The 11,787-nt window shown below is 38.3% G+C and overlaps 1 pseudogene; it reads right to left on the bottom strand.

Moving 5' to 3' along the window:
* Positions 1–10,543: 10,543 nt before the first annotated feature.
* LOC106441835 lies at positions 10,544–11,787 on the bottom strand (annotated as a pseudogene).

Below are 11,787 nucleotides of genomic sequence, written 5' to 3'. Positions count from 1 at the left end.
TACGTGGTCTTTCGTAACCAGGCCAAGCACAACACTTTTAACAAACATGGCCCATTTAAATTAAAAAAAAAATATTTCAATATTCTTTTTAGTTTATTTTCAGAAAAATAACTTAAAAAATGACTAAACAAAGCTTTTTTTTTTTTTTTGACTAAACAAAGCTTTATTAAAAGATAAATATATACTTATATCCTAGGTTATATAATTTAGACTTAGCTTTTAGAGTTAAGAGGCGAAGTTTTGAGGGTGAAATTTAAAATTTTAAAAAGTAAAGAAAAATATTAAAAATTTCAAAAAAAAAAGATTTTTTTTTTGTAAAACTAAAAAAATAATATTTTTCATTTTTAAAGCTATTTTGATGAATTTTTTTCTAAAAAACTATTTGAAAGAATTGTCCAATGAAAAAGTCATCTTGGAAGCCCCTATATCTAAAATAATATCCCCTTTCTAATTGTAATATTGTTTTCATTTATTTAATTTTCGAAATAAAAATAAATTACATTGAAACCAGAGACGTATGATGATATTTATAAATAAAACCAAGGAAAAAGGAAACTCACAAAACCAGGGAGAATTAGGAAAAACTGAGAAATGAGGAAAGAACAAACGAGGTAAGTTTGTTCACTTATTTCAATGAGGAAGAGTTGTATCATGTCAAGTCGATTTGAGGTAATGTAGTCTCTCTCTCGATTCGTGTATATAGTGGATAATCGGTTTGTCCTTAACTACAGCAGCGAAGATAAAATGACTAAGACAAAATAGACGAGCAAGAAGAAAGCGAAGCATGGGATGGAGATAAATTCTTTTAAAGAAAAAGTTCGAGAAGTAGAGAAGACGAACTCTTGTGAAGAAGAAGAAGAAGAAACCTTGAAATCTTGTAAATAAAAAACAAAACCGGACTCCAATGAAGAATCAGAAGATGTGAACTCAAGTGAAAAAGAAAACCCAATTGAAGAAGAAAGAAACATGAACTAAGTAGAAGAATAAGTACAAGAAGCAGAAGAAGAGTAAGAGGTGAACTCATGCAAAGGAGAGAGAGGATCTCAGGAGAGCTTTGGGTCAGGCACTCGAATTTTTGACAAAGTCCAGATGAATGTAGAAGAAGGAGATAAGGAAGAGGGAAGTAGCAGTGGAACCGCAAGAAACAGTGGAGACACAACAGTTAGTAGTTCTACCTCACTCTCGTCATAGTTTGGCAAACACATTGGTAGAACTAGAGATTACTAGTTCATTTTGATAGGAAAAATTGTTAGTGAGTGATCGTAATTAAGTAAATGTACAAAGTTTGATGATGTGTTTGTTTGTTTCGGGTAGAAGTAGCTAAAATTAGTTTGTTTGCTTTGTACTACTGGTATAACTAGGTAGAACTTATCCCAACTATTTGTTTGTTGCAAGATTTTGAGGATGAATTGACAACAATATAACGTATGTCCATGTACCCCGCCGACAGAGTATAAGAAAAATATAAAAATATCGAGGTTTTTACCGCTGATGTTTTGAAAACCCTAAAAGATTTAAACCTTCCGCTCAATAGCGTTGAAAGGAGTTTGTTTGAGAATCACCGTAACAACATCAAGAAAAGATGACACCAATCATCAAGAACAGATCCTCACAGTTCCAGTCTCCTTCATCTACTGCATATTTTTGCCTGCAAAAGGAGATATCTTGCGAGGGATTGTACACAAAGTGTGGCCGAATCAAACTTATATTGAGCCAGGGACACTCAGATACGCATTCTTTGTAGAAGCCGGAAAACCGGATCAAAAGAAACGATATAATATAAACGACGTTAAGGAAAATATACAGACGATTGAAAAAACCGTAACAGAAATGAAACCATGGAGTCGAGACGAATCTCTTTCCTTAACTCTTAATATTCGTTCCGTTAGTGCGACGGATCTGTACGAATAGGAGTCCCAGGATAAAACCATGATAGGTTATCACGCAGCACTCGTGAAGAACCTCTAACGAACTAATATTTCTACGAAACACTCTCTAGACTTACGATATAGGATTTGCTGGTTTTTGTTGTGAAAAACGTAAAGAGAAATGAAGGAGGAGACGAGTTTATAAAGAAGAGAAGACGAGCCACTTTCCGTAACTGATGCCGCACGTGCGCACGTTGGCGGAAATCTCGCGAGGATCTCGGAGGTGAGGCGTTACGAAACTTCCTCCGCAAGATCTTTTCTCGTTTATACTTATCGTCAAGAAGAGAGACAGCGTGTTGTTTTTAAACGAACTACGTGTTGTTTAAAATAAAATGCATGTCGTTTTTTCGGGAATTAAATGGCAAATCGTTGAGCTTAACTTGGTCCAAAAAGAATAGTTCTTATCGGGCCAAAGGCCCTCCACCCAAGCCCAAGCCCAAGCCCAAGCCCACGCCCACGCCGAGCCGAGCCGGCCGGACGGCGGCGGCGGCGCGCGCGTGGGGAGCTCTCTCTTCCTCTGAGCCGTTTACTCAAGGTTAAGTAAGTGCTCTTATATATACAACTCATTCCTCTTGTTTCTCCCCGATGTGGGACTCTTCATAATGTCATATTGACATTTCAATTGTTCTGGGCTTCCCTAATTACGTAGCCCATTTCATTTCTTTTCACACAACTTTAATCAATGTTCTTTAAGCCAATGGGCTTGAGAATTTGATCCAACAATCCCCCACATGAATAGAAATGACTCTAAACATATGCAGACTAAATGCAGACTCGATAGACTCTAAAAAACTATACTTATTCTAATCTTGACTAGACTAGACAGACTTATCGAGAGTGTTTGCGAAAAATTCACTGTGTTTGAGTTGGTGGCATTTTTAAGCCTTGAACCACTCATAGTTAATATCTGTCGGGTTTACTTTACCAGAAGGTGAACATGATGTCTTGAACCAACCGATGTTTTATGTAAACCGAGACAACAGGCATAACGCAGCTTTATTTCCTCGTAGAACTTAGTTCTCTATTGTGTTCATTGTGGCCCTGAACTATTCCTGGTTTTCATGAGTGAACTTAGAGAATATAGCCTTGCATTCATTCTCCTAGAAACGGCCCCATTTCACACTCATTAGGTGATTGACCATGAAAAGTATTGAGTAATACTCTGCTTAGAAGCTATGGAATCATTAAAAGCTTATGCTTATCCTTCACACATTTGTTAGCACTTTTATCATCTTAGGAGCTGGGAAGAGACTACTTTGTCTCAAGTGCTTTGGTTAGATTCTGTTTGATTTTGTTTTCCCTTTGAACCTACGTCTTGGGATCTCCAGTCATGATAGGTAGGGTTGCCGTCAAGCATCCTCATTCGTTATAGGCTTTAAACCCATTCCTTTTGATGATTTAGCAACAACATCTCGTGGCAAACCTTTAGTAAATGGATCCGCTAGGTTGTCAGCCGATTTGATGTAATCTATTGTGACTACACCAGTTGAGATAAGTTGTCTAATGGTTTTATGTCGTCTTCTGATGTGACGAGATTTACCATTGTAGAGATTATTCTCAGCCCGAGCTATAGCTGATTGACTATCACAATGTATGCGTATAGCTGGCACAGGTTTCTCCCACATAGGAATATCTTCCAAAAAATTTCTAAGCCATTCAGCTTCTTCTGCTGCTTTGTCTAAGGCTATGAACTCAGATTCCATCGTCGATCTGGCTAACACTGTTTGTTTGGTAGATTTCCATGATATTGCTGCTCTCCCTAATGTAAAGACATATCCACTTGTGGATTTTGAGTTTTTAGAATCTGATATCCAGTTAGCATCACTGTATCCTTCTAAAACTGCTGGTTCTTTACCATAGTGGAGCCCAAAATCTTTGGTGTGGCGCAAGTAATTGAGTACCCTCGTTATAGCTTTCCAGTGTGTATGACCTGGATTACTTGTATATCGACTAAGTACGTTTACTGCATGCGCTAGATCTGGTCTAGTACAATTTGTCAAGTACATGAGACTTCCGATCACACGTGCATACTCGTTTTGTGAAACTGCTCTACCTGAATTCTTTGTCAAGTGCATTTGGGGATCTAACGGAGTTTTTGCCGTACTATTAGAGTAATTTTTAAATCTCTCTAATATTGTTTGAGCATAATGAGATTGGGTTAAGATGATTCCGTTTGAATTTCTTGTGACTTTAACCCCGAGAATTACATCTACTAATCCCAAGTCTTTCATCTCAAATGTCCCTTTGAGCATGTTTTTTGTTTGATTGATAATGTCTTTATTGCTTCCAATAATGAGCATATCATCTACATATAGACATAGCAAAACATACGCATTTTTGGTAGTTTTGTAGTATATGTATTTGTCACATTCATTTATTTTGAAACCATTTGACATCATCGTATTATCAAATTTTTCGTGCCATTGTTTAGGAGCTTGTTTAAGCCCATAAAGTGATTTTACAAGTCGACATACTTTGTCTTCCTGTCCGGGAATGACAAAACCTTCAGGTTGTTTCATGTAAATTTCCTCTTCTAAATCACCATTTAGAAAAGCAGTTTTTACATCCATTTGATGGATTTCTAGGTCTCTTAAGGCTGCGATTGCTATCATCAGTCTTATTGATGTTATTCTCGTCACTGGAGAATATGTATCAAAATAGTCAAGGCCTTCCTTTTGTCGGAATCCTTGAACTACAAGCCTAGACTTGTATTTTCCACCAGGTTACGTGTCATTATCCATTTATTCCCTAATGCTTTGCAGCCAGGTGGTAAATCCGTTATGTAATACGTATAGTTTTGCATAATCGAATCTAATTCACTCCTGACAGCTTCGTTCCAAAATGGAGCTTCTGGTGAAGCCATGGCTTCTGCCAAAGTTTTTGGAACATTTTCTACTAAAAATGCCATTAGGAAATCTTCTCCAAAAGATTTTTCCTTTCGAGCTCTTTTGCTTCTTCGAGGTTCATATTTTTCTTCATTTTCTGAAATATCATTTATAGAAATCTCGACGTTTGTCTCAGTTTCTGAGTTCTTGTCAATGTCTCTTTCTTCTCGAGTTCGTTTTGAACCTTGTTTTTCCTTATATGGAAAAATATTTTCGAAGAAAGATGCATTTCTTGATTCCATGACTGTATTTTCATGAATGTCTGATATTTCAGATTTATGTACCAGAAATCGATAAGCATTACTGTTATGTGCATATCCGATGAAGATGCAATCCACTGTTTTAGGTCCAATAGTGACCTTCTTTGGTGGTGGTACCGCAACTTTTGCCAGACACCTCCACACTTTGAGGTATTTATACGAAGGTAAATTACCTTTCCATAATTCATATGGAGTTTTGCCAGTTACTTTGTGTGGAATCTTGTTGAGAATATAATTAGTGGTAAGCAACGCTTCCCCCCACATGTTCTGGAGTAACCCAGATTCCTGCAACATAGCATTCATCATTTCTTTTAGAGTTCGATTTTTGCGTTCAGCAACTCCATTAGATTTTGGTGAGTAAGGAGCTGTAGTTTGATGGATTATTCCATGTTCTTTACAGAATGCATTGAACGGACCATCATACTCGCCTCCTCTATCGCTTCTAACTACTTTAATAGTTGTTTTAAGCTGATTTTCGACCTCGAGTTTAAATTCTTTAAATTTTTCCAAGGTTTCATCTTTGCTATGTAATAAATAAACATAACAATATTTTGTGCAGTCATCTATGAATGTCACAAAGTACTTTTTACCACCTCTAGTTTGTAAGTATTTTAAATCACATAAATCGGTGTGAATTAAATCTAGAGGTTTATTCGTTCTTTCAACACGAGGTGATGGCGTTTTTGTGAGTTTAGCCTGTACGCATACTTCACATTTTTGTTTACTTGTTTTGCATTTAGGAATTAGATTTAAATTCATTAATCTTTGTATTGACTTGTAGTTTACATGGCCTAATCTTTCATGCCATATATTAAAAGACTCAACCAAGTAAGCAACTGGCTCATTCTTATTCATTGAAACTTTTGGAGCTACAACTTTTGGAGTGACTGTCATTACATTCAACTTGACAAGTCCACCCTTAACATATCCCCTTCCCAAATACATCTCATTTTTCCTAATCACGAGCTTATCCGCCTCAAAGCTTGTGGCGTATCCATTCTTGCTGAGCAAGGTTCCCGAGACCAGGTTCTTCCTCATGTCAGGCACATGCTTCACATTTGTTAGAGTGACCTCACGTCCAGATGTCATCTTCAAGTTCACATTGCCGCGTCCTTCAATTTTGGAGACTGCAGTGTTCCCCATCTTGAGCTTCTCTTCAGTCTTGCTTTTCTGATAAGTGCTGAACATCGCCCTATCGGTGCAAATGTGGGTGGTTGCACCAGTGTCATACCACCATTCCTTGGGGTTGTTGCTTTCAACCATGTTTGCTTCAGTCACCACAGCAACGAGATCCTCCTCAGTGCGATTTGCCTGAGCCTTCTCATCTTTGATCTTTTTGCGACACTCAACAGTTTTGTGCCCCCCTTTGTGGCAGTAGTGACATTTCCCCTTGAACTTCTCCACATTCGCATTGATCTCAATACCTTTGTTCTTGAAGTTTTTTCCAGAAGCCTTCAAGGCTGCAGCAGTTTTGGAAGGCTTGACAGGAGAATAGGCGTGGGCCTTTCCTTTGCCTTTGTGCTCAGCCATGTTGACACTGTGCTCCTTTGTACCGACCTTTGCAGCAGTTCGGTTTCTGGATTCCATCTGAAGCCTCGTGATGAGCTCCTCGAGCCCCATCTTCTTCTTCTTGTGCTTCAAGTAGTTCTTGAAATCCGCATAGCTTGGAGGAAGCTTTTTAATGAAGCTGAGAGTTGTGAATGTCTCGCAGATGGACATTCCTTCAGCTGCGATTTCATGGCAAATGAGCTGAAGCGCTTCCACCTGATCCATGATGGGTTTTGAATCCACCATTTTGAAGTCGTGGAATTTTGAGACCACATACTTCTGGCAGCCAGCGTCCTCACCTCTGTACTTCTTGTCTAGTGATCTCCATAGCTCTTTCACCGTGGGGATCTCACAGTAGACACGGTACAATGGATCAATGAGGCGACCCAAAATATAGCCTTTGCAGATGAAGTCAGAATGCACCCATATGTCAACAGTTGTGAGGCTGTGAACATCATCAATCCCGCAAGGCATAAGGGGCTTGTCCTCCTGGAGGAACTTCTCCAGCTTCATCGTTGCCAGGAAGAACAACATCTTCTTCTGCCACGTTTTGAAGCCTTTGCCATCATATTGGTTTGGCATCAGTCCTTGAGTGAACACACTAGGGACAGTCGGAGGAGTTTGAACTGCCACCGGGCCACTTGCAGTTGCTGAAATTGAACCCGTCTGATAAAGACCAGCACCGAATAGGGTACGACGAGTGGTTTCATCAGCAACATTCCCCGCAGGGAGGAAAGTGCTCGTTGTTGCTGCAGTGGTTGACGCTGTGATGTTTCCAGCGGTTGTCACGCCAGTTGCTGCAGCGTTGAGTGGAGTCTGAATGACATCCGAGGTGTCCATGGGAGTGGGGGTGTCGTTTTCGTTTGTCATTTTCCTGTAGAGAAAACATGAAAACGGATTAGTACTCCATTCAACATTTAACATATTATTTTAAAGAAGAAAATAATAGTTTAAAATCGATGTTTATTTTTGGTGTTTGAACCAAATCATATCGATATAAGTCTTGAAAAAATGTTTTGCAAACTCGCTTAAAAGCGTTCGCAGAAACCATTTTTATAGACTTAGAATGTTTCACAAACTCGCTTAAGAAAGCGATCTTGAAACGATTCATTTATAGAACGTTTTGCTATACTGCTAGAAAGCAATCCGCAAAGCGTTATTAATAAACAAGAAACATTTCGCGGAAGGGCTATAAAGCAAATCGCAAACTCGTTTTCACCAAAATAAGAAACGTTTCGCGGATAAGCATATAGCAAATCGCAAACATCGTTTGATTGAACCCCGAAAGGTTTTTTACGAATCGTATATCAAAAAACGTTTTCCGGTAGTGCTACAGAGCAAAAACGCAAACCGTTTATGAGATAAATAACAAAACGTTTCGCGGAAGTGCTAGAAAGCAAATCGCAAACAGCGTTCCAAAACCCGTATTTATAAATCTTTCTCCAACCCGATTCGAGCTTTAAACGTAAAGCGATTAAGAGTTAAGATTGTAGAAGCCGGAAAACCGGATCAAAAGAAACGATATAATATAAACGACGTTAAGGAAAATATACAGACGATTGAAAAAACCGTAACGGAAATGAAACCATGGAGTCGAGACGAATCTCTTTCCTTAACTCTTAATATTCGCTCCGTTAGTGCGACGGATCTGTACGAATAGGAGTCCCAGGATAAAACCATGATAGGTTATCACGCAGCACTCGTGAAGAACCTCTAACGAACTAATATTTCTACGAAACACTCTCTAGACTTACGATATAGGATTTGCTGGTTTTTGTTGTGAAAAACGTAAAGAGAAATGAAGGAGGATACGAGTTTATAAAGAAGAGAAGACGAGCCACTTTTCGTAACTGATGCCGCACGTGCACACGTTGGCGGAAATCTCGCGAGGATCTCGGAGGTGAGGCGTTACGAAACTTCCTCCGCAAGATCTTTTCTCGTTTATACTTATCGTCAAGAAGAGAGACAGCGTGTTGTTTAAAATAAAATGCATGTCGTTTTTTTGGGAATTAAATGGCAAAGCATTGAGCTTAACTTGGTCCAAATAGGATACTTCTTATCGGGCCAAAGGCCCTCCACCCAAGCCCAAGCCCAAGCCCACGCCGAGCCGAGCCGGACGGCGGCGGCGCGCGTGGGGAGCTCTCTCTTTCTCTGAGCCGTTTACTCATGGTTAAATAAGTGCTCTTATATATACAACTCATTCCTCTTGTTTCTCCCCGATGTGGGACTCTTCATAATGTCATATTGACATTTCAATTGTTCTGGGCTTCCCTAATTACGTAGCCCATTACATTTCTTTTCACACAACTTTAATCAATGTTTCTTAAGCCAATGGGCTTGAGAATTTGATCCAACATTCTTCTCGTCCTTAACAATGCCAGATTACTTTAGAGTCCGAGAACGTGAAGCAAAAAAAATTATCTTAACAAGATAGTTGTTGGAGCTGTTTGCAATACGGATTGTCCGTGAAGTTTGTGAAGAGAACAGACTATAAAAATTTTATATGTTTTGGCGACTATACAAGAAGATGATACAATTGGTCACATCTCTCTAACAGGACCTGGTGAGCAGTACATATGATTTGTCCAAATTACACCAAAGTTGAAGTCTTTTAATACATTTTGGTTTTAAGTTTATCTCAATTTCATTGGGTTCTTTCGTATCAGGTGAATAAACTCATCGTTCTCTAATTTATATGAAGGTTTTCTTATTTGTTCACTTGCTTTTTCAAATATGAAATGAGTAAATTTATGTTTGTTTAAAGATGACATATAAATAAAAAATTTCAACAAACATGGATTTTCACTGAACAGAGATTGATTCTTCTTCAGTGCAAAATTACTAGTTCTACATGTGATTACATAAATATGGGCATGTTGCTTACAATTTCATTTGAATACTCAGAGAAAAAATCTATATTGGAATTGCATCTGTATTTGAAGATTAGGTTTAGATTATTTCAAGTTAATGATAATACGAAAAAAAAACATGGGTTTAATTGGTCTGCGATCCACGTTATTTGATATAACATGCTTCTATGTTTACCAAATAGACTGATGAACAAAAAATAAGAAAATTACTCTATATATAGAGTAAAAAATAGGTTTACACTATTATAGAATAGAAAATATAGTACTATTTGAGCATTTTTAATCTAAACTCTATTTTAGAGGGGAAGATATAGTGGGATTGGAGATGCTCTTAAACAGTTTTCATTTTCTTACAAACTAGTCAAAACAGCGTATGTCTAGGCATCGGAGTAGATGGTAATTGGTGTCTGGACGTTCACTTAAACCATTTCCAAAAATGGCTCAGTCTTTTTTTTTTACTTCAAAATAGAGTATATCTATAATAAATGAATTTTATTCTAATAGTACTATATTTTTGAGTGAAAAAATAAAGTGTTAAACAAAAAAGTAAATGAATTATTCTATTTATAGAATAAAAAATAAAATACCATTAGAGTATTTTGTTCTAAATTCTATTTTACTCTAAACTCTATTTTTACTCTATTTTTCATATAAAATAGAGTGAGGTTGAAATGCTCTTCGTCAATAAATAAGTCAAAACCTAAATTTTATTTTTTCATCCAATTAATTTTTTATTAAATTTTTTATAAAAAAATATCTAATATAAAATAAATAAATAATTTTTTAACCTCTAGATCCCATTTCGGTTCCAGAATAAATTGCATACACACTAATTTTTTTATAAACACCTAGTTATCTTTTAACTATTTTTTGAACATTGATTTTTTCCTCAGAACACTATTATAGATGACGGAAAAAAGTGTTTCATTTCATTTCTCACATTTATTGGGTTACATTCGGATTCAGTCACACTGTCATGAAGCCTTTTGGTTTACATATGACCATGAGTTACAGCAAAGGAAAGAATGAGGCAATGAGCTAAAGGACGTCATGGTTGAAGTTTGCTATGGATCACACTCTCGTGTGGAATTTGAAAACCAAGGGCAGATCATGAAAACCATAGATGTTACAGAACATTAGACAAATGAGAAAACATCATTAATAGAAGTAAAAACAAAACTTAAATGTAACACGTTAGGTGCTTTTAACCTATAGAATCAGTAACGGGAAGCTGAGAGAGTTGTGCCTCCTGATACTGAGTCTCAGTCTTGTTCTCGGATTTAATCTGTCCGTAGAAATAAGAGACGAATCCCCAAAGGGAGAGAAACAAAGAGAGACCTTTCTCCGCCTGAAACTTCTCCCGGAAGAAAAAGACGGCCAAGACCTCGGTCAACGGAAGAAGAGCACTATGAGAATTCCAGAGACCAGAGACGATGCACAGAAGATCATCCCAATAGATCCCAAGAAAAAGCCTTGCCAGATGATGGCCGTGAACACAACCACCACATAGTAATACGTAGACCCTCCAAGCTTAAAATCTCTTGCTTCTCTTGCTAACTCCTTGAAATCGCCATCAGCCAGCATCCCAACGAGGCAGAAGCAAGTGGCGACAAAGCACAAGACCATCTGCATCTCGAGCACAAGCGTGTAGCTGATTCGTTGACGAGCTTTCTTGTAAGTGAGCTCCACAAGCGGCAATACAAACGCGTAGAGAATAGCCGCAGCAAGGGTCATGAGGAACCCAACGATATACTCCTTGTGTGTCTCTTTGGCAAGCTTGTCACCGTCGGTGTGAAGGGCTAGGATTCCGGCCCCCAGAGTAAGCAAAACGACGGCGTTTATAATAAATGGCGTGAACTTTTGCTTCACCATGAAAAAGGCGAAGAAAGCAGTGAAGGCTAGTTGAGAGGAGATGACCAGAGAAGAAGTGGAAACTGGGAGGTAAGCTAACCCGTAAGCGTAGAGGTAATTGTCAACGCCAGTGAGCAGACCAATCACAATAGAAGCCAAGAACAGAGGAGGTTTTATGAGAAAAAATGGAGTCGTTGTTGCTTCTTTACGGCGGAGCCGGAAGGAGAAGAGAAGAGGGAAGAGGATGATGGGACAGCCTGCGGTTTGGAGGAAGCTTGAGAACCAGATCCGTTTGCCACCGTTTCTGAAGTAGAGACGCGTGATTAGAGGGCCTCCGCAGTTTCCAATGGCCAGGATTATACAGTTTATGATTACAAGACCAGTCTTCATCTTCTTGCTCATAACATGTGTTTGCGTTTTAGATGGTTCTTCATGTAGTCTTTGG

This window comes from Brassica napus, chromosome A1, assembly GCF_020379485.1.
Source record: "Brassica napus cultivar Da-Ae chromosome A1, Da-Ae, whole genome shotgun sequence".
Lineage (NCBI taxonomy): Eukaryota > Viridiplantae > Streptophyta > Magnoliopsida > Brassicales > Brassicaceae > Brassica > Brassica napus.
This window is presented reverse-complemented; position numbering and strand designations above follow the sequence as displayed.